General features: G+C 39.9%; 1 long non-coding RNA gene across 1 annotated transcript; it reads right to left on the reverse strand.

Annotated features, from left to right (window-relative positions):
• Positions 1 to 21034: 21034 nt before the first annotated feature.
• On the reverse strand, positions 21035 to 23892 carry LOC131189361 (uncharacterized). The gene is made up of 3 exons (XR_009152984.1): positions 23722 to 23892; positions 21610 to 21656; positions 21035 to 21488 (listed from the first exon to the last, which is right to left on the reverse strand). It is a non-coding gene; the product is annotated as an uncharacterized LOC131189361 (long non-coding RNA).
• Between the last annotated feature and the right edge of the window lie 134 nt (positions 23893 to 24026).

Consider the following 24026-nt stretch of genomic DNA (forward strand, 5'->3'; position numbering starts at 1 on the left):
AGACAAAAGCTTCATTGTGGTCGGCATGGGAAAACATAAGTGGTCACATTCTGGTTTTGCAGGAAAGAAGATTTACTCTAGATCTTTAAAGTACATTCAAACAACTTCACTTTGGGAGATGAAGCATGCTCCAGTTGCAGTTTCTATTTTCAGTGTTAAAAAAAATACAGTAAAAGAATCTGTTTTATATCCAGGCAAACTATTAGTCAAAATAGTTTTTGTCTAGACTAAAATATGGATGACTTATTTGGGGCTGAGAGTGTTGTACGAACTTAACCTCTGAAGATAGCTGCCTATCCCTGCTCTACCATCTACGGCAGGGGTCTCCAACCTTGGCAACTTTAAGCCTGGCGGACTTCAACTCCCAGAATTCCCCAGCCAGCAAACCTTTGACAAAGTGCCACCTGGTGGTAAAAATAGTATGACAAAATGCTCTTCTTAATACCGTAGATCAGGGGTCCCCAACCTTGGCAACTTTAACCTTGGCAGCTTTGCTAGCTGGGGAATTCTGGGAGTTGAAGTCCGCCAGGCTTAAAGTTGCCATGGTTGGAGACCTCTGATCTACAATATTAAGAACAGCATTTTGTCATACTATTTTTACCACCAGGTTTCTCTTTGTCAAAGGTAAAAAGAAAGTCAGGAGACAGGTATCTTCAAGGTATGGTTGCCACATGTGTAGCACACCTAAAGAAGATTCATTGTGTCAAGCTTTGATTACACTGTCAGAGTCACCATCTTGCCATTTTTACCTTACCCTGAAACCACTCCTGCCAAGAGAACAGAACTGTCCATGTGAAAATGGCAGTCATAACAATGTAATTGAAATCCCATTCATCTTGAGTTCTGGGGAGGTTTGGAGAACTGTTGCAGAGCTGATGACCATGGCAAAGATCACGGAACTATGGAAGAGACCCGTTCCCTGAGGTTTCTCTGAATAAAGAAAGAACAGGAGATTGCCCCCATATGCTCTGGAAAGCTGCTTTTCAAGAGGAGACTGCAGGACAGCTGACTTGCGTGGGTTTGAATGCAAGGAGTGGAAGAGATTAGCCATTTTGCTTGCAACCATGGCACAGTCTTTTTAAGGACACCAAGTTTGCAAAGCTCACTTTCTAATCACTTGCAGAAATTGCCTGCTAACCCTTTTAAAGCTATTGGAGACCTTCAGAATGACAAGTTTTAAAAAGCTTCAGCAAATGTTATCTTCAACTCTGAACAAAAGAAAACTTAATTATAAGCCTAAGAATTAAAGCATATGAAAGAAACAGCAAAAAGCCAAATATTTTTTTATCCTAGAAAGTTATAAATAAAATAAGGATCCAGATAAATTTGGAATATTGAAAATTTTACAGTAATTTTTTAATTAATTATAAAGAATAGCTTACAGTGGGAAATAGAACTGTTTTGGGTTTTGGAAAATAAAACAGAGATAAGTAATTTCATGATTTAAAAACTGGACGCTAGAGATGACTAAAGATTTTAGATAGAGGAAAGATTTACAAGCTGTAAAATGCTACAAAAGTTTCCCTTTCTTGGTTTCAGTGATAGACTGGTGTTCTATCTGGACCATTATTACCATAGGCACTGACTTGTAGATTCCTCTGTTACTTTACCCAAATGACCGAGGCTAGGAAAGCAAGAAGCAAACCCTATTCTTCCCATGGCAGATCTTTGAGGACATGTGTTCACCTAATAGATCTTCATCAGTGCTCCTTGGTTGACACTTTTGTATTCCTTTCCTTCTGCATCTACTGGTAGATCGGGAAGGGAAGGGAAGGGATATTTTGTTTACCATTCCTCCTGTCACTTGAGCAAGGAGGAGAAACAGACAGCACTCAGGTCAATTCTACCGGTTTTTAAAAAAATAATCCATTGTTTTACCATTCCATAAGTGAATTTGTTAAGAAAAAAAACAAAAGCCCAGTCTTTCATCATTCAAGCAGCCCAAATCACTCTCTCGGTCTTTGGCTCATTTTCCACCCAAACTCATAATTAATCACTGGGGATGCAAACTTACTGGAAACAGATGGCTGAATGGAGCAGAAGTGAGGGGGAGAAAGGCAGGCATAGAAAAAAAAAACAGCTGAAAGGCTCACCATCTCACTGGTGAAACAAAGATTTTTTTTTAAAAAATCCACCAGGTTTGGTGACCGAGGTCCCTTCAGAAAGGGGCAGAAAGCCTAGCAACGTTCCAGGACAGAATGAGCATGGAGGACAATGACAATGATTGGGATAAGGGGCTTTTCTCCCATAGCAATCAATTCAAGTGGAAATGTTTGGTTTCCAGAGAAATGAAGCATTGTACTGTAGATCACCAAACAATACCTTTTATACTGGCAAAAACACTTGGTGGGCGTGGCTTGGTAAGCATGGCAGGGGAAGGATACTGCAAAATCCCCATTCCCTCCCCACTCCTGGGGGAAGGATATTGCAAAATCTCCATTCCAGTGGTGGGTTGCTCCTGGTTCTGTCCGGTTTTATAGAACCGGTAGTAAAATCGCCGGGAGGCTCTGTTCATCTGCCCGGACGTCATAAATGATGATCTGCGCATGCGCAGAGGCATGCGTGCCCCCGTTGTGAACCGATAGTAAAGGTAAGTAGAACCCACCCCTGCTCCATTCCCACCCCACTGTGGGACCAGCAAGAGGTGGTATTTGCCGGTTCTCCGAACTACTCAAAATTTCCGCTATCTTCTCCAGAACCTATCAGAACCTGCTGGATTTCACCCCTGGTTTAATGTTCAGCAGGAAAAAATGGGTGGGGGTAGCATTGCTTGTGGGCTAGGAATGTGGAGAGACAATATTCTTCTGCTCTTGGAAAATGGTTAATGGCCTGGACTTGCACTGGCACAACCAGATAAAACAGACAAGCCTTAAGGCCTGTCTTTTCACACAGGAAAGGGAAGGAAAGCTAGAAGATGTGGAAAGCAGCTGGCCATGATCCCTGGGGAAGCTACCACTCTCTAAAGGCTCAGCTTTCAGGAATGCTGTTGCTGCTGTTGATGCTGCTGCTAACAACTGACAAGAATGGCATCAGGAGAGGTGCTACTAGCCACAGTGACAGCAACTATTGTCTTGCTTGCTCATTCCTTCCTTTTGTACTGCTTTTTAATTATGGCTCCTCTTGGCCACTACACAAATATATCTAAGCTGCAAAAAATGCTTTTTGGCTACAAACACAGAAATCTCATGCTCTTTGCTTCCTTCCTGTGGTCATAGGAACATCTGCAGCCCAGGTGCAGATGCTCATTTGGCGTGACCAGGTTTGTTGAAAGCAGATGTAAGGTGTGGGCAGCAAGAGGGGACTAAACATGATCCCTGTGTCTGCAGAACCCAAAGCAATTGCCTTTATATCACTGGGCTTCATGCATAGTACAAATATGGCCTTTACTAAAAAATTGTATGGTGGAAATAATAAATCCTAGATTTACCATATTGTATGGTATCTAGAGGCTCTCCAGATTTTCATTGCTCAGATGTGATTCTTCTATCTTCTTCCTTGATCTGGTGTTCAGGTACGTATCATTTTGGAGATTTGGCCTAAAGTTCAGTTGTCGTGATTCCACAAACAATTCCCAATACTACTTCCAGTAACACCTGCTCTTGCTTTTACCAAAAACAGCTCAGCCTTGTCAGGGAAATCAAGGAAACTGTGTTGTCAGCCATTTGTTACTAAAAAAATCTATTTGTGGTGAGAATTCATTAAAGGAAATGCAGACGGTTTCTAGGCCCCTGCCTCTTAATCTGGCAGCAAAAGCTCTTCGTTTCAACAGCACAGTCCACTAGGGCCTCTTCATGAATACCACCATCAATGGTTTTCTGATTGGGGGTAACCCTAGGATTATACTCCTTGCCAGAATCCTCTAGCAAAGAAGCAAACAAATCTACAGGGAAATAAGTGATTCTCACGATATTTCTCTGATTATGTACAGCATACATAATAAGCTTGATGTAGTATGAATTAAGCTTGTTCTGGGAAAAAGAAATCTTATAAGTCACTTTTAGGTTTGAGAATTAACAGTGGCTGATCCCATGCCTCTAAGTCCAACATGGTTTGTCCCATTTCCATGAAGGCAAAAGCTTACTACCATCTGGTAAAAGTTTAATTTTATTGGGTTGCATGGAGTCTGCTACAACTAATCTGCTAATCTGGTGCTATCTAAAATGTCCAAGAATATAACTTCCTGCACATTTGGATACATGCTTTTTTCTGTAAACTATATTTCCATAATGTCTACAGTTACATTGATTCATCTTTATCACATTTAATTTCCATAACAAAATGAACTTTTCAATCCTGACTGGAACTAGTTTGAAATAAACAACCAGAAATATTGTCTCTTTTATTGCTGTGGCAGTTACTATTTGCTAATACAAGGGGTGAAATGCTCCCTGTTCGGACTGGATCGGCCGATCTGGTAGCGATGGTGGCGGGTGGTTCGGAAAACCGAACCGGTAGCAAAAATCCCTGCCTCCCCCCACACATGCCCAGCTGAGCCGTATGATCGTCAGAACCTCTTTTTTTTTACTTTTAAAAGTATTTTTTACAACCTATTCGGCTGAATAGGTTGTAAAAGAAATGTTTTTAAAAGAAAAAGAAAAAAGATCGCGCACCACAGCTGATCATCCCCCCCCCGCACACTGTTCTACTTACCCCATGCCTCCTTTTGGTGTGCACTGCACACAAACGCACTTTGCATTTGGTGTGTGGTGTGCACTGTGCATGCGCAGCCACATTTCACCACTTGCTATTACCATGATTGGATATACAACCTGTAAATGAATATTTGTTTTGTTTCATTCACTGCATTGGAATATATGTTGGAATGGTCAACGAAGATAATATTGTGCAAAAAAAGATCTTGTAATCTGCAGGTGACGAATGGTTGACTATTATGGCTACCCCTTTTATCGCCTTATTGGATTCTTATGACTACAATGTCATTCTTTTCATCATGCATTACTTGAAATGCACTGGATAAAGTTTTCTCTCTAGTAAATCCTGTTTGCTAGGAACTAAGATTTCTTTCCAGTTTGTAATTTTTTTTATCTTAACAAAGGCAGTCTTCTCTAGCCTACTGGCTTCCAAATGTGTAAGAGAAAAGTGCTCATAATTCTCAGCAAACACAGCCAATGTAAAGAGCATCACATTGGAAATATTGAATAATCTATGCTATCATTTATGCCCCAGGTGTCAAACTCGATCGTGTCACGTGATATATTGGGACGTATCGTGACTTTTTTGCCTTTGCAGTGCTGGGGTGGGCGTGGCCTGCTGGTGACATATCCAGCCCACAGGCTGCCAGTTTGACAGGCCTGATGAACTTGTTTTATGTGACGAACCTCTTTTTTGCGATGAACCTATTACCTGGAGTAATCAAAAGCAATAATGTCTACCTGTCAACTGCTTTGGTTTGGAAAGGACATCATTATTGACTACTTTCTTGGTTTGGGTTTTGGGGAAGGCTGTCCTCACAATGGCAAATTCTGTTTCCATCACTCTTACAAATATCCTATTTCTATTGGATATATTCTACTAGCTTATATATAGGTTTTAGGCACATTGAATTAAGGATATATATATATATTTCTCATCCTGATGTGTTAGTAAGTATAACATTAGTCTTGCTAACTAATTTCATTTTTCTCTCCCTTATCTTTTGATGTGCTTTATTGATCTCAAGGACAGCATGAAATGTTTGTTTACAATGTTGTTTAGAAATAAATTCATTCTTTCAAATTCATTTAAAAACAACTATCTCCACATCTATTTCCTTGTGACTTGTAAAGAAAGAATAATTTTGGAATAGTATCAAAGTTACCAGATCTTTCTTTAGTCCTGAGTGAGAGAAGATTGGGGAAGAGTTGAAAACAATCTGTACATCCTTCCTATTATTTTTCCCCCTTCCAGAATTATAACCGTTTCCAGTTGGAATCTCAGGTTGCATACCAGACAGCCCGTGACCTGTTAGGTCATTCTTTCAGAGATTTAGAAGGATTAAGGGCAAAAAAAGCAGGGGGAATGGGAGCACTTTCCAAATTCCTGACAGCTTGACCACAGCTGATTGCCCTCTGGCAGTTGATGATGGGCTCAGTCTATCTGCCGACCTGGGGGTAGGGGGTGGGGAGAGCTAGGGAGGAACTAGCCTACCTGACCATTAGCAGCTGAAGAAAGGGCTGGTCTACCTGGCCTTCAAAGGACTAGGCTGGGACCAATCTATTGAAGCTCCAGGCAGCAGCATGGAGCACTGAAACAACCACAAATTTGCCAAATTTCAACCCCACAGGAGTTATGGATCTCAGATTTTGGACACATTCTATAAATTAGCCCATCTGAGGTACCTTGGTTTTAAAATTATTGTCCTAAAATGCATTGTTTCACCCAGTTAGAACTTACAGACACAAGAATTATGGTAATATGCAGATTTTGATCACAAAAACAATAGTTTCCTACAAGCAGATTTTTTTTTTTTACTCTGAATTAGAGAAGAGAATGGAGAGCAGACTGGCTGAAATTCAGTCTGAGCTTAGCTAGTAATGTCCAGCAAATAATAGACTAGATATTTTTAAAAATTCACTTTATCTCAGCAGGCAAGGTCTCTCGAAGGCTAGTAGCAGAACTGAAGAAATAAATACTACGGCACAGAAGCTTGAGTTTCAAGGAAACTGTACAAATTATTTCCCCCATCTTATTGCTGGACTAATTGTTTAAAGTTGGTGAACTGATTTTTAAGATATTTCTAAAGCAACAACTGTCAGATGTGAAAAAACAGGACCACACATGAAGGTTCCGATTTACTAATTAGAAGCCTATGCACAGGAATCTTCTCAGATGAATGCTTTGGATAGAACTAGTTAATTGTAAAATGAGGAGCCAAACTGTTTGGAGCAATATGCTGACTCTGTAAACCGCTTACAGAGCGGTAAAGCACTGTAAAGCAATATATAAGTGTTATTGCTATTCCAAACTGATACCTCATTTAACTCCATCCCCCTGCCTCTGCCAATCTCTTTTCCGCAGCAACCAACTGACGAAAGTTAGAGTAAAAAATGTTGCATAATCAGACCAAAGGTGTATTCAGAACAGTGTTTCTTAACTTCAGCAATTTTAAGATGTGTGGACTTCCATTCCCATGCTTGGCTGGAAAATTCTGAGAACTGAAGTCCAGATTTCATAAAGTTCCTGAGGTTGATAAAAACTGCTCTGCAGCAATATTTTGCATCTCCCAATAGTCAAACAACACCATTTAAAAAGCTCAGAAACAAAGCTTAAGACATCAGGATTCCCACTCCCTTGCTCCCCAGCTCCTAATGGCCTAGATTCCCCATGACAAATATTTAGGTATGCCTGGTAAACAATTGCCAACATTCTCTTTCAAGCTACATAAGCTACTAGCTACCATCAGAATGAAACTGGCAAGTTCTAGAGAGGCACAGCATAGGCCTGAATCAATTTGCTTATACAATAGCCTACCCCCCATGGAAGACCTTACCTATTATTTTACTTTAGGTATTCAAGTTTTTTGCACTCTAGGGCAGACTCCACTTTTTAAGTTGAATGAGGCAACCATCTTAAGCAGTAAATGCAGGGAGATTAAAGAAAGCAATGATGCAGCTCTCTGCTTCTTTCCCATGCACTGGATTGGAGGCAGGGTGGCAAATTCTGGGCAGGCTGCTTTGCATCCCTGCCACCTTCAAGCATGATGGATGAAGCTGTTTGATTGCCAGAGCTGAAGTAAGACTCAATGGGTAGATGACTAGTGAAAACAACATTTTTTCAAAAAGCTTTCTGTGATTAATCACACTCCCTAATTTAGGATTCATATTTATTGCAATACACATATTTGGGTTTCATTCTTCCAACGTTGTTGCATTTTATTTTACTTTTCGTGTTTTTAGGGTCCTCGTGGTTTTAGAAATGGAAGGATGATTCAGAAATACATTAAATAATACCAGCATTATTCATATTAAACAGTGGTGGGATTCTGCCAGTTCGCACCTATTCGGGAGAACCGGTTGTTAACTTTCTAAGCGGTTCGGAGAACCGGTTGTTGGAAGAAATCTCATTTTGTTTTTTTCCACTTTACAGGGCTAATCCTGTAAGGAAGGCAGGAAGGAAACATTCTGGTGTTGTTTCTAGCCTAATCTTTATTGCTCTGCGTACAGAAACTGCCTCTCCGGTTAACTCTTATTACATTGTAACAGCTAAGGCGAAGCACCTATCAACATGAGTGATGTTGAGTTGGCCACGCCCACCCGGTCACATGACCACCGAGCCATGCCTACCCAGCTGGTCATTAGGGCAGAAAACCAATTGTTAAATTATTTGAATCCCACCACTGATATTAAATACATATTGCATATAGGGAATGGTATGGTATATATGTATATACATACATACATACATACATACATACATACATACATACATACATACATATACATATATATATATATATATATATATATATATATGGTATACATATACATGTATGTATACATATACATATACTTCTGGGAGCTCCCAGAAGCACGAAGCTGAAGCCTGAAGATGACGAATGAGACTTCGTCGAAACGTCGCCAAGACACTTCCAATTTTACGCGGGAGAAAACCCGAATAACCAAAGACCTACATATATATATATATATATATATATATATATATTCATGATATGTTTTTCTTTTTTTTTTACTATGACAATGTTTATGTATACTGTTGTGACAAAATTAAATAAAAAAAAAATTAAAGTGGAAAACAATTTTATAAATGGTTTAGTCACTGTTTTCAAGCTTCCTAGAGAGGGGAAAATGTCAGGCATTCAGCAGTAGGCATCCCAGCAAAGTAAATAAACATTGCCTTTTCAGGTGAAACTTCAAATTAATGTTTTGGCAGAATAGAAAAGGAACAAGGTTGTTACATTATGATCAGAAGGAATCTTTCAAAAAAACCAAAACAACAACAACCCTTGAGTGCCTAGAAACCTGTTGATGAGAAGCTGCAGTCTTCCAAGATATGTATGTCTAGTAATCCTTCACACCTCAGCAGGGAGTTTAGGTCACAAAAAGGGTGCCCACATATGTTGTGGCAAGCACTAGAAGACTAGCTTTCGCGCCAAAACAGATGCAAAAGGGTCAGAAAAAGAGCTGGTATGAACTTGTCTTTTTTCATCCTTATGTAGGGAAACAGAAAACAAATGGTTTTGAGAAACAAGAAAAGTTTTTAAGAAAAACATGCTGGGACTCACAGGAAGACAGCAACGACTGATGATTAGCAACGACTGATGATTAAAGATGATTAGGGGACTGGAGGCTAAAACATATGAAGAACGGTTGCAGGAACTCAGTATGTCTAGTTTAATGAAAAGAAGGACTAGGGGAGACATGATAGCAGTGTTTCAATATCTCAGGGGCTGCCACAAAGAAGAGGGAGTCAAACTATTCTCCAAGCACCTGAGGGTAGAACAAGAAGCAATGGGTGGAAATTAATCAATGAGAGAAGCAACTTAGAAGGAGAAATTTCCTGACCATTAGAACAATCAATAAGGAACAACTTGCTTGCAGAGGTTGTGAACGCTCCAACACTGGAAATTTTAAAGAAAATGTTGGATAGCCATTTTTCTGAAATGGTGTAGGGTTTCCTGCCTGGGCAGGGGGTTGGACTAGAAGACCTCCAAGGTCCCTTCCAACTCTGATGTTATGTTATGTTATGTTATGTTATGTTATGTTATGTTATGTTATGTTATGTTTTGGGATGAATTTGATTCTGTGGCTCTCGAGGACGTGGACAGGTTGCTGGGGAGGTTGCATGCAACTACATGTTTACTGGACCCGTGTCCTTCCTGGTTAGTGCTGGCTGCTCAGGAAGTGACACGAGGCTGGCTCCAGGGGATTATAAATGCTTCTTTGGTGGAAGGGGTTTTCCCCGCCGCCTTGAAAGAGGCGGTGGTGAGACCCCTCCTCAAGAAGCCTTCCCTGGACACAGCTATTTTGGGAAATTATCGTCCAGTCTCCAACCTTCGCTTCGTGGCGAAGGTTGTAGAGAGTGTGGTTGCATGGCAGCTCCCCCGGCACCTGCAGGAAACTGTCTATCTAGACCCGTTCCAGTCCGGCTTCCGACCCGGTTATAGCACGGAGACGGCTTTGGTCGAGTTGGTGGATGACCTCTGGAGGGCCAGGGACAGGGGTTGCTCCTCTGCCTTGGTCCTATTAGATCTCTCAGCGGCTTTTGATACCATCGACCATGGTATCCTGCTGCGCCGGTTGGAGGGATTGGGAGTGGGGGGCACCATTTATCGGTGGTTCTCCTCCTATCTCTCTGACCGGTCGCAGACGGTGTTGACGGGGGGCAGAGGTCGTCCTCGAGGCGCCTCACTTGTGGGGTGCCTCAGGGGTCGATTCTCTCGCCTACCCTGTTCAACATCTATATGAAGCCGCTGGGTGAGGTCATCAGTGGTTTCGGGGTGAGTTATCATCTGTACGCTGATGATACTCAGATGTACTTTTCCACCCCGGACCACCCCAACGAAGCGGTCGAAGTGCTGTCCCGGTGCCTGGAAGCTGTACGGGTCTGGATGGGGAGAAACAGACTCAAGCTCAATCCCTCCAAGACGGAGTGGCTGTGGATGCCGGCACCCCGGTACAGTCAGGCGCATCCGCCGCTGCCTGTTGAAGCAGTTAGTGGCCCCAAAGGAGGTGGTTCGCAACTTGGGCGTCCTCCTGGATGGACGGCTGTCCTTTGATGAACATCTGGCGGCCGTCTCCAGGAGGGCCTTTTACCAAGTTCGCTTGGTCCGCCAGTTGCGTCCCTTCCTTGACCGGGATGCCTTATGCACGGTCACTCACGCTCTGGTTACATCTAGGTTGGATTACTGCAATGCTCTCTACATGGGGCTGCCCTTGAGGTGCACCCGGAGGCTACAGTTAGTCCAGAATGTGGCTGCGCGAGTGGTAACGGGAGCCGCTCGTGGCTCCCACATAACACCACTACTCCGTAGCCTGCACTGGCTTCCTGTGGTTTTTTCGGGTGCGCTTCAAGATTTTGGTTACCACCTTCAAAGCGCTCCATGGGTACTTACGAGACCACCTGCTGTTACCTTATGCCTCCCACCGACCCGTACGCTCTCACAGAGAGGGTCTCCTCAGGGTGCCGTCCGCCAAACAGTGTCGGCTGGTGGCCCCCAGGAGTAGGGCCTTCTCTGTGGGGGCATCGACGCTCTGGAACGAACTTCCCCCTGGCTTACGTCAAGTGCCTGATCTTCGGACCTTCCGTCGTGAGCTAAAAACACACCTATTTATTCAAGCGGGACTGGCATAATAGTGTTAAATTTTAATTCGGGGTTTTATTAATATTTCTAAAATTTTAAAACTAAATTTTTAATTATCAGCCTTTTTGTAATTTGCTAGGTTTTAAATGTTTTAATTGTATATATTTCGTGTTTTATTTTTGGCTGTACACTGCCCTGAGTCCTTCGGGAGAAGGGCGGTATAAAAATTTAATAAAATAAATAAATAAATAAATAATGTTACGTTATGACTGTATAGGGTAGACAGACCGGAGATAATAGACTTCTACATCTAGATGCTTCCTAGATCAGCTCCAGTAACCATGTTCAATAGCAGGGCTGTAAAATATTGTCTTCAAACTGGGAAGGCTTCAAACTGGGAAGGCTGCTCAAAACATTGATATTAAGAAGTTTTCAATAGTACAAAACAGAAGTGAAATAATATAGACTGGTTATCTCAAGAATTGCTGAAAAATCGTTCCATCAGCCTAAAGTAGCTTATTCTATCTCCTCCAATCAGAGAAGGTTTTAATTCAGATAGCAAGACACACTGAACCACATACTAGCCAATCACGTGTAAATAGGGCTGTCATGTCTCTATCTCAAAACTCCTGGCAATTATGAAATAAAGCAAAGTTTATTTTATGTTCTATTCCTAAAGGCAATTTTACTAAATCTCAAACCAGAAGCCTTGGAAAGATTGCTTCAGCCTAAAACAGGGGTCTCCAACCTTGGCAACTTTAAGCCTGGCGGACTTCAACTCCCAGAATCCCCAAGCCAGCAAAACTGGCTGGGGAATTCTGGGAGTTGAAGTCCGCCAGGCTTAAAGTTGCTAAGGTTGGAGACCCCTGGCCTAAAACTCAAAGGAGGGAAATATTTTCCAGGGACTGTAATGGAATGTATGGATGACCTTGGCGAATGAGGGGAAAAGAAACTGCCTAGGAAACCATCAGACAAAACAGGCAAGATCCCTACAGCCAGAGAAAGAAATTTAGACCTAATTGATTTTCATTGCCATGTGACTGGGGTATTCTGGGAGTTGAAGTCCCTATCTTAAAGTTGCCAAGTTTGCATAACACTAGACTAAAGCAGGGGTCTCCAACCTTGGCCAGCAAAGCTGGCTGAGGAATTCTGGGAGCTGAAGTCCACAAGTCTTAAAATGGTCAAGGTTTGAGACCCCTGGATTAAAGGCTGCAGCTGGTCTTGGAGGAACATCCCAGAAGTTGGCTCCAGTCTAATAGAGAGTGACACAGGAAAACAACCACTCACTCTATTAAATGGAATAAATAATGTTCCCTTCTGTCAGACTGAAAGGCAATTTTGGAGGAGCCTTGGAACAATAATGCAGCATAGCATCTGCTCCAAAGACCCCATTGGTCTTGCTTTTTTTTTTAATTTTACCCATTTTGATTTAATTGTTTCTCATGAGATTTGACACTTCAGACAGAACATTCTTTTTTTCCATCTGATTATAATGTAATTAAAAATTTTAAAGGATTATGGTGAACTAGAGATTGTCCAGATTTTGGTAGCCTAGATATATTAGCTCTAGATTCATATGACATGTTAGGTCTAAAATTAACTTAACAAGCCATGCAAATTTGTTTACTGTTTTTTTGCAATCCCTTGCAGAAATGCACAAATTGAACAATTTCTTCTAAGCTGCACAGTGGCTTTATTCAAACAATAGATTTAACTTGGTTTGCTAAATTAAACTCTTTTCTGGGTTTGAATAATAAGCAAAACTCCCATCGAGTCTTGCTATTGCTTGGATATATCTACATGGTTATCTTAATATAATACAGAACAGGTTTGCTATTTTATTCAACTTTCCAGATGAGCCTACAGTGCTGGACTTCCCAAAATGCTCCATCCAAGTATTAACCTGCTTAGCTTCCCAGATTAGCCAGATTTGGCTAGTGTTGTAAGAATAACAATTCCCTGATCAATGAGTAGAGGCAAAAGCTAAAACAAAAAATGCATTCAACAACGATTCTCAGATCTGATCCACAGTGGCAGATAGGATGCTTACAGTACTTTTAATCATACATAACAGGATTTGTTCATTTCTCATTGATTTTAATGTACGCTTTTACCTTTTTATGATTAAACTTTATGTTTTTGCATTTACAAAGATACTTAGTTTGTTCTCTGTATGATTTTTTAAAATACTGATTGGTCCCTTCTCCATCCCAGAATGTCTTTACATATACATTGATGTATGGCCTTGATTTCCTTGTCTGTGACCAACCATTTAGAAGTAATGGGGAAGAACTTTTTTGTTGTTGTTCTGAGACAAAATGCTGTTCCTAGTTAGGCCCTAAACTTAACAAATGGCTGGATTCATACAACAAGTGTGAGTATAGTTAATTAGCAATTATAGTATACTAACTATAGTAATTATAGTTAAAAGTAACCAGCATGTGAAAATAAGCCATTATGATTAGGCTATTGTGTATAATGATTAAGTGCTTCTGTGAACAAAACCAAGTCAAATACAGGAAAGATTGTTGTAACCACTTTTAGCTATTTTTAATCTTTGCATTGGTCAGCCTTTTTTTCCAGCCACTGATCATATGAAATGGGTGCTTCTAAATTTGCTGTTTCCTATAAACATCCAGGATACCAGAAAACCATTCCTATTTCTGTAAAGGTCACTGGTGTCTTAGTAGAGTCCTTTGTATCTTTTGAAGAGAAGTTTTTGGTTTTTTTTAAAAGTAATATGGGAAGAAAAGGTTTTACTTAGCAAATGGCCAGTAGCGTTTCATCACTGCTTTGTTTACTTAATTTTCCTGCAGTAACAAGTTCAGAAGATAATTTTTAAAGGAACAAAATCTGGTAAACAGTTACTGACTTGCAGCAGGAGTGAGCTGTTCTGTTTATGCAATTATAACTGCGCCTCTATAAAGAGAGCAATTCTATCTTCTGTCAAGAGAGCTCAAAATAAATAAGATTATGGCCAGGTTCTTCTATTTTCGCACAGCTTCAGTTTCCAGCTTGCCTCGGCTGCACCCTGTGCTCAAGCAAACTTCAAAGGCTATAAGGAGATGCAATCCTATACATGCGCTTCTCCTAGAAAATAAGTCCCCTTGAACAATGCAACCACAAAACATTCCTTTTTCAGTAAATATAGAAAGAGTTCCACTTGATGAAGTTGATCAGCAACGTAATTTATTTCAATATAAGACATTTAAGCATTATTTCCATTAATATACAGTATAACTGGGTCCCACTTCTCCTCCATGTTTTAAATGGAGAATTGTATTAACACACATTTAAAATGTAGATATTACACCTTGATTTGCATATTGGTTCAAAAGCTAACAAATTAGATGGATTTGTATTAAAATGTGAGAGAACTAACTCCCCACCCCCATTTCTAGTAATCATTTTCCCCAAGAGAAAATTATTATTGATACTATATTATTCTGGTTTCACTACACTACAGATAGTACTTGATACTTACAACCATTCATTTGGTGACCAAAGTTATAATGGCATTGAAAAAAATGACTTATGACCAATGGTGGGATTCAGCCAGTTCGCACCACTTCGGGAGAACCGGTTGTTAACTTACTGAGCAGTCTGGCAAACTGGTTGTTGGAAGAAATTATTAGGGCAGAGAACCGGTTGTTAAATTACTTGAATCCCACCACTGCTTATGACTGGTACTCACACTCAAACTTACAGTACAACAGTCACAATATTCTCAGTCGCATGTTCAAAACCCAGGTACTTGGTAACCAGCATGTTACTGTATGAAGAATAATACTATATGATATTGTATGAAGAAAACCATATGAAGAAACAGTTGCAGGAATTGAGTATGTCTAATCCAAAGAAAAGAAGGACTAGAGGAGACATGATACCAGTGTTCCAATATCTAAGAGACTGCCACAAAGAAGTGGGAGACACACACAGCCTATCTGCCAAAGCACCAGAAGGCAAGACAACAAACAATGGATGGAAACTAATCAAGGAGAGAAGCAACCTGGAATTAAGCAACCTAGAATTAAAGAGAAATTTCCTAACAATCAGAACAATTAACATCTTGCCTTCGGAAGTTGTGGGTGCTCCATCACTGGAGGCTTTTAAGAAGAGACTAGACAGCCACTTGTCTGGAATGATATAAGGTCTCCTGCTTGAGCAGGGGCTTGGACTAGATGACCTCCAAGGTCCCTTTTGACTCTGTTTTTCTGTTATTCTGTATATCTGTGCTGGGAGGGAGGTTTAAAAAGTAAAGACAGTGTCCATGAACACATGACTGAACCCTCACCTCTTTTTTTTAATGAAAGGCAAAAAATTAAGAGTGGCTTTCTGTTTTTGAAATATCATCTTAATTTTTTGATCCTCCTATGGATGCCCTTGCTGCACACTACACTGAAATGTACTTGACATCCATATTTCTCATAAGCCTGTGGCAACTTTTCTAAATTTGGAATTGTTCAGCCTCAAGAACACTTGACTACAGAGATTATTTGGAAAGCAAAAAGAAATCTGATTTTTGATTCATGGTTGCAGTTCTACTACAAAGACTATAGGATTACAATTAGTTATCCAAATAGAGACTATAGGATGAGTCTCAATATGAGTAACTAATTGTAATTAATCTAATTGGACATAATAAACTCCTCAGCAGTGTAGTGGTTAGATAAACTTCGTGCCTCTATTAATTTGGATTACTGTTTTATAAAAGCCAGCCAGTATGGGCAATAATCCAAAATATTTGCTGAGCCTCAGAAATCTTGTTTCTTAGAGTTTCAGCTTTGCATTGTGCAAAAGCTTATCAAATGACCTTGTTCCTGTTGCTACTTTTCAGTCTGAGCAACATCTTGAGCTTTGTGTGAGATTAAGATGGGAGGAAATCCCATGTACACTTTAAGCTTCTTGGAGGGGAAGTAGGAGAGAAATATAATGGAGATTCAACCACTGGATTGGGTCAGCAGTATCTGTAGGATCTTGCCACTATTGTCAGAATAATGAAAGTGGTGTAGCAATGTTGTGCTGCAAAGTCTACTCTTTTGAGTGGATATCACATGTAGAAAAGGTAAAGCTTGTGTTGTAACACCATTGTCATGTCTCTATGAACACTTGTGTGCATCCCCCAGACATCACTGGACTGGCTTTTACTAATAGTGTACTCAGTAGGCAGCAGCAACATAAACATGTGGTAGGAGCAATCATAGCACAAATGGCATGAATTATGCAACACATGCCATGCGCATGATGAGACTATGATGCACATGACATCATTTGGTATGCCCAGCTGTATCTTCCTCCACTATTTTCTTTTCTCCTTCTCCCATTACTTCTGGCAAAGAAACTGGTGACTTGCACTTTTTTGAAAAAAAAATTGTTTCTAGCTAGAGCCCAAAGCTGCTACTCTGCATAATCCAACTTCTCATTTGCAGAGCAATTCTGTAGGTTGCTTTGCTACTTGTTTACACAGCCATATGGTTTGTTCATTTCAGCTAATATGAAACAGAAGCTTCCATTGTGATTCAGATCAGGAACTTCTGGGTTGGCAGTACATCTTCCAAGGCAGATAATAGAAGTGGATATTTTTGCTAGTTATATCACAGCAATTGTATAATTAAAAAAAACAAATCTGGGGAGGAATGAGGGAGAATCATAGTTGCAATCATGAGACAAAAATAACTAGATTTTGTTTTCTTTAAAAATATTTTCATTATTTCTGTCTGAATTTAGGAAATGTAGTATGTCTATAATGGTTTGAGCTCCAGCCTCTTGGTGATACAAACAGCTTTCATGTCAGCTTCAGACATAGAACTCATCCTTATGTATGCATTCATATATATTCCTCCAGTTCTTGAGTTACCAAAATACCCAAAAAACATGCTAATGTAAATTGTGCTGTTCTGATGGCCAAGCCCTACTCTGTCAGAATGATGGGGCACGAGACTGATATTGTTCTTAGTTCAATGCAAGCCAATTTATGGGCAACAACTGATGGGTTTCCATGGCTGCATATCCCTTCCCTCCCATTATCACTTACCTATGGAGAAAACAATTACTAATTGCTATCTTTATCTTGAGTGAATGTGGGTGAGTGTCCAAAATGGAAGCTTTCAAATTGCTTCAACAATAAATCACTTATCTGCTAACTTATCACTTGGACATTTTTTTAAAAAGAGGCCTATCATTCTTCTAAAGCAGGGGTGTCAAATTCATGCCATCACGGTGGCATCACATGACATACGATTACTCCCCGACCTCCGGACCTTCCGTCACGAGCTCAAGACTTTTTTATTCCACCATACAGGGTTGGCCTATGTTATTATTGTTTTAAATGGGGTTTTATTATTGTTTTAGCATAATTTTTAATTGATATTGGCCTAATAGAATTAGATTTTTATACTGTATTTTAAGTCTGTTTATAAATTATGTTTTATTGGCTGTAAACCGCCCTGAGTCCTTCGGGAGAAGGGCGGTATAGAAATTTAATAAATGAAATTGAAATGAAATGAAATGAAATGAAATGAAATATCGGGACTTTTTCCTCCTTTGCTAAACCGGGCATGGGAGTGGCCAGCACATGATGTATCTGCCCCGTGGGCCAGGTGTTTGACAGCCCTGTTCTAAAGGATTGGCAACCCTGCTAAACAAGAGCTTGGTAGACAAATGGTTGGAGAAGAGAAAGAGATGTCTGGTGAAAAAATAGAGCTTACTGAACACATCTGATAATATTCCCCCCCAACACACACACACACACACACACCCCATTCCATTTCAAGGGAAATAGATAGAACTCTTATTAATTTCACTGAGGCCAAGTATAACTAAAACTGATAAGTACTTAAGGGAATCCCAAAGGTGCTTTTTACCTGGATGACTGAGAATCTCCATAGACCCTTAAGGAAATGGCGGCCGTGGTGACAAGGGACCGCTTTGGTTACAACACCCAGTAGCCTTCTTGAAAATGAAGGCTAGCAAAATCTTTAAAATTTTAAAAATTTAGAGCCAAACCAGGTTCCTGCCCCAGGATGCCTAATGCCCTATAGCTGTTGCAGGAGAGAAATATATCTCTTACTTATAATTAAAGATAATCTGTAGCTAGCCTCAGTCTTGGGATATAAAAAGAAAGTACATGTTCAGTGTACATGTTCTGAATTTTAAATTGGCATTGTATATTAATTAAGATAGTTTGAGCTCACCTAGGGTGATCCATATTAGTGGATTTAGTTGCTGGGAAAGTCCAGCTTTGGAAACCCTTTAAGTTTAAAATATTTTATCTGATACCGCAAGCATGATTCCTGAATCCAAATAACATAAAATTTACAACAACAACAAAAAGAACATTGTCCATATTTCTGTTCAAGAACTATCCTGCCATATCCGGACCAAGAAGAATAAAACAGTTCTGGGAATTGTTTATTTGTTTGTTGCATTTTTAAATCACTCTTTTACCTTCACAGAGGCAGAAAACGGTTAACAGGAAAGAGAAAATCCTAAGCCTTGCCTGGTATTATTTTATGAATAGGATTTAAATCTGTCCTGAAGATTAAAAGGACCTATATCCCTAGTCAATATCCCTAGCTAGCTGGTTTGGGAGAGTTCGCTTCTAGGTAGGAGACTTATTGTTCAGGAGGCTATTGCACTGAATGTAGAACTCTTGTAAGATTGTGTACACTTTTGATACAAAACTTAAAATCTTTTGGCTCAGAATCAGCAGATTGTGAAACTATTAAGACTAACTGTGGTCCATAATGTCTCTGTTGGGCCAGCACTTAAGGCCAGTTCTTAGTTTGATGGAAAAGTGTGGGAAAGCCTATTATCTATCTTGCTGAACATAATCCTATGTTTGTATGCAGGTAGTCCTCGATTTACAACAGTTCATTTAGTGACCATTCGAAGTTACAACGGCATTGAAAAAAGTGACTTATGACCATTTTTCACACTTAAGACCGTTGTAGCATCCCCATGGTCACGTGAATAAAATTCAGATGCATGGCAATTGATTCATATTTACAATGGTTGCAATATCCCAGAATCAAGTGATCCCATTTTGCAACCTTCTGATTAGCAAAGTCAATGGCCAAACCAGATTCAGTTAACAACCCTATTACTAATTTAACAACTACAGTGATTCACTTAACAAATGTAGCAAGAAAATTCGTAAAATGGGGAAAACTCACTTAACAACATAAAACTGGGGTTCAATTGTGGTTGTAAATTGAGGACTACCTGTATTGCTTTATTCTGCTTATTTTTTAGTATAATTTGACTTTAGTTTTGTAACCTGGTTTGTTACAACATAAGTGCTACATGCAAACATTTTTAAGCCAAGCTGAATTGGGGTAGGAAATGATGCCTCCCCCTTGCCTCCAAAATAAAAATAGTAAAACATATAGCCACATAAAACGCCACATAAAACACTGTTTCAGCAGAAACAGTGACAAATACACAATGTGCTAATTTGGGGCAGAAGTTACAGTGCTTGGGAAAACAAAGGAAATATTTCAAATTAGGACAAACAAAGATTAGATTGATGTTTCAATCTTTTTTGGCAACTTTAAGATATGTGGACTTCAACTCTCAACATTCTCCAGCTAGCCTTTGATAAAATTCAGTTAAGTAATTTGGGGAAAGGAAGTTCAAACTATTCAAAGAACTCCACTATAATAAGATCATAAGTAAATGAAGGCTGAAGTTTTAGTTATTTAATTTGTATGGGTTTTTTTTTAATCCCAACCCTTTTTTCTGGGCTTAAACCTGATTCAAGCAATTCAATGCAAATTTTCCTTCCTTGACCATTTGTTGCTATCAGGGGCTTGCCAAACAAGTTTATTTTTCTGGCAAAATCCAAATCTTTCTTAATTTAAATTGACCTTCTGAGCCACCGCTCTATCCAAAGAGCTTTAGTCCTATTTCTTAAATACAGGGTTAGTGGCCTTTCAACAGGCAGTTAGATTTTTTCAACTATCCACACCCAGCTCTGCCCCAGCTTTGCCCTCTCTTGTAAAGATTCATTGGTGGTCTACTCTACAGCTTCTTTAAAATTCCCTCATGATTCTATTTATCAAATTAATTGCTGAGATTATGATTTTTATTTTTTGGAAAAACAAATAAAATAGCCTTTGTGAATACTTCAACCAACATCTGTTTTTATTGACAAATTTATTTATTACTTTCCTGGGGCTGATATGCCACTCCCATCCAACAGGAATGTGAATAGTTTAGATTCTCTTTGATAGTAAAAGCATTAAAATACAATAACATTATAAAAATGAAATAATAGCATAAAGTGATAACTACTCAAAAATACTCTTAAAAAACAACAACTGAAGCCTGGCATTCTCTTACCAACCCTAGCAGTTCCCCTAACCTGCATGTCTTACCAGGAAATAAAAGGGTAAAAATGATAAGAAGGACATATATTCTATTGTATCATCTCCTGGCACTGTAAAGTTGAAGTGTGTGACTAGGGAGATTAGCCCTTCTTCTGCCATCTCCTTTGTGGGAAGAGAAACCAATGTGTTAGCCCAGTGGTAGTCAACCTGGTCCCTACCACCCACTAGTGGGCATTCCAGCTTTCATGGTGGGTGGTAGGGGTTTTGTCCGATACTGAAGCACTTTCCTTTTTTTTAATTTGATTTTTAAAAAATTTTTCATAGCATTATTTAAAAACATTTTCATTAGGTTTTCATAATTTATGCTTCTATGTGTGCAAAGTATAAACAAAAAGATAGATTTAACTACAGTAAGTTGTTTTATAAAGATTTATTCTGCCAAACTTAGCGAAAGTCCAACATAAAGTATTTGGTAATTATTATTATATGCTTTAACTTGCTGTAACTCTACTTTATAAATTTTATAAAGTTAAGTTACTTCCTTTCTTTATAAATCACCATTACTGTGGAACCGGTGGGCGATTGGAAAATTTTACTACTAACAGAGATACAAAAGTGGACGGTAGGTATAAAAAAGTTGACTACCCCTGTGTTAGCCCTTTGAGATAGACCAGATCAGGAAACAGACAATACAAAGGTTAGAGGAATGTTACTTTATTTTGTAAAATATATGAATAGAACTGAAAATCTGCTAAACAAGTACAAAATGAAGTTTCTAAAGATTTTTCTCTTCTCCTTTCCCAAGATTGAGTTGACTTGTAACACTTGTAAGACTTCTTATGCATTTTCTGAGTGATGTTTCTTGTTTTAGGTTCCTTCCCATTTCTGAATATGTGCACCTAAGCTTGCCATAGGAAGGAGATTATTATTTGATACGTTAGTATGTGATAGCATATTGATGTATTTTCATGGTAGACAGGATAGGACATTGTATGTGAAAATGCAGTTTTAACAACTTACATTTTTCAGCAATGTCAGTTTAGCTGATCAGCTGGATAAATTAATTGCTGAAAAGAATATTTTGATAGATTAAGATGTTTAGAATTTTACACTAAATACAAGGTTAATACATTATGTGTAATATAGAAATATGTATTCAGTTTAGAGGGAAATTATTAATGCCATTTTGGAGAACTCTTGTCAGTGCCTTTATTAATGTCCTGGATGAAATGATTGACAGGTTGACTATCAAACTTGCAAATGACACAAAATTAGGAGAGGCTAACATGTTGGAAGAGAAAGAGAAGATCCCAAAAGATCTAACTAGGCTTCAACAGCAGATTGATACAACAGGATAAACTCTAAGAAGAAAAGTAAAATGCTGCATCTGGGGATAAAAAGAAAATCAAAGGTGCAAGGATTGGAGAGACCTGGCTTGGCAATTGTATAGGTAGTCTTCAGATTACGATGGCAATTGGACTAGGATTGCCATCACTAAGCAATGTGGTTTGTTGGAAGAAATGTCCATCGGGATTTAGTTCCAAGTGGGGAACTGGCAACATGGAGATTGCTTGGAAGAATGGTTTAATAGTGAAGCAGAACTACCAAGCACATGTGATTCTGAGTAGCTGACCACATGGAAGGGAGAGGGAGAGGGAGAGGGAGATTTATATCCTCTCTTGGGCCCCGCCTTAGAGCTTCCTGTTGCTGTGTAAGGGCAGGTATACCATTGGTTGCTGTAGGGGTCATGTGCAAATCCTAGGAGTTTGTCTGGTTGAACTATGGGTTGATGTAATGTCCCTAGGTGATTTCGCAATGCAGTGAGCCCTGCTGTTAGATGGGTACATGTCCTGTGGACCATGTCTTAATCCCATCACTCTGGAGCTGAAGTGGGAGGGGGACAGGAAGCTGTAGGGAGCTGCTCTGTCTTTAAAAGCATATTTTTCCTTTTCTCATCTCATATAATCTGCCTTTTTAATATTTCCTAGAATATTTCATTCTTCTAAGAAGGGTGGGTGTTAATTTTCTTCCGGTTGTAAGGCATGGCACCACATGACTGCATTGCATAGCAGCAATCATGGCAATTCTGGTTACCATCATAAGCAAAATACACATGAGTCTTTAACCAGGAAGCAGTGGGAACCCTATGTAAGGAGCATGGGGCTGCCAGAGGGGTTGGGGAAGGCCCAACACAAGGCATATGCAAGACATTGGAAATTACTGGAGCAACTTGTGACCTTCCCTGCTGGCTTCCCCTTTGACTTATGGGAAGTCAGCAGGAAAGGTCACAAATGGTGATCAAGTGACCCTGTGGCACTACAACCAGAAGCACGAGCTGCTCGCCAAGCACCCAAATCATGGCCATATGACAATGGGGGTGATGTGATGACCGGAATTTTGAGGAGCAGTTGCAAGTACCACTCCATTCAGCATCACTGTAACTTCAAGCAGTTGCTGAATGAGTGGTCAGTAAGCAAGAATTCCCCGCAGAGGAGAAAAAGATCTAGATGTTCCAACCAATCACAGACTGAATATAAGCCAACAATGTGATGTAGCTTCTAAAAAGGCAAATGCTATTCGGGGACGTATTAGCAAGAAATGAGTCTAAATAGAAAGTAGGAAGTAATTATCCCACTCTCTTTTTTTTGCCTTGGTCAGAACCCACTTGGAATACCATATTCTAAGCACCACAGTAAATAATAATAATAATAATTGGGAACCTGGAGCCAATTTAGAGCAGGGGTCTCCAACCTTGGTCCCTTTAAGACTTGTGGACTTCAACTCCCAGAGTCCCTCAGCCAGCAAAGCTGGCTGAGGAACTCTGGGAGTTGAAGTCCACTAGTCTTAAAGGGACCAAGGTTGGAGACCCCTGATTTAGAGCACGGCTACCAAGCTGATAAGGCAGCTGGTTAAATTTAGTCTGCAGAAGAGAAAACTGAGCAGGGATTCGATAGACGTCTTCAATATTTAGCGTTATTTTAAATTACAGCTTTCCTTTTCCCCCTCTGAACTAAAAAACGTACGATACGGATTAAGAGCAGCAAAGCCACCTAACGTGGAAATACATCTCGAAATCTTCACAGCGAAATCTTGACAAGGCAAGTAGGGAAACCATCGCTTTCTTACATTTACCTTCTCCTGATTGGCCAGAACTGCCACCTGTGATCGCCTGGACTTCTCTGTCACATCGGCCCTTGAGACCCAGACCTGCGGCAGCGACTGAGCCTTTTTTTTTTTTCCCTTCTCCCTCTCTGCACCACGTGGGGGCGCTGCGCTCAGCTTCGCGACCGCTAAGCTCCGGAAAACGGCGCTCCTCTTGCCTCTGTAACCCTTGTAGAATTTTTCTCTCCCGCTCGTACGGCAGGAAGAGGCGGAGATTGAGGGGAGGGAGCCACTTTTGAATAACAAGCCTTCCTATTAATGGTGATTCTCGAGCT

This window comes from Ahaetulla prasina, chromosome 1 (genome assembly GCF_028640845.1).
Source record: "Ahaetulla prasina isolate Xishuangbanna chromosome 1, ASM2864084v1, whole genome shotgun sequence".
Lineage (NCBI taxonomy): Eukaryota > Metazoa > Chordata > Lepidosauria > Squamata > Colubridae > Ahaetulla > Ahaetulla prasina.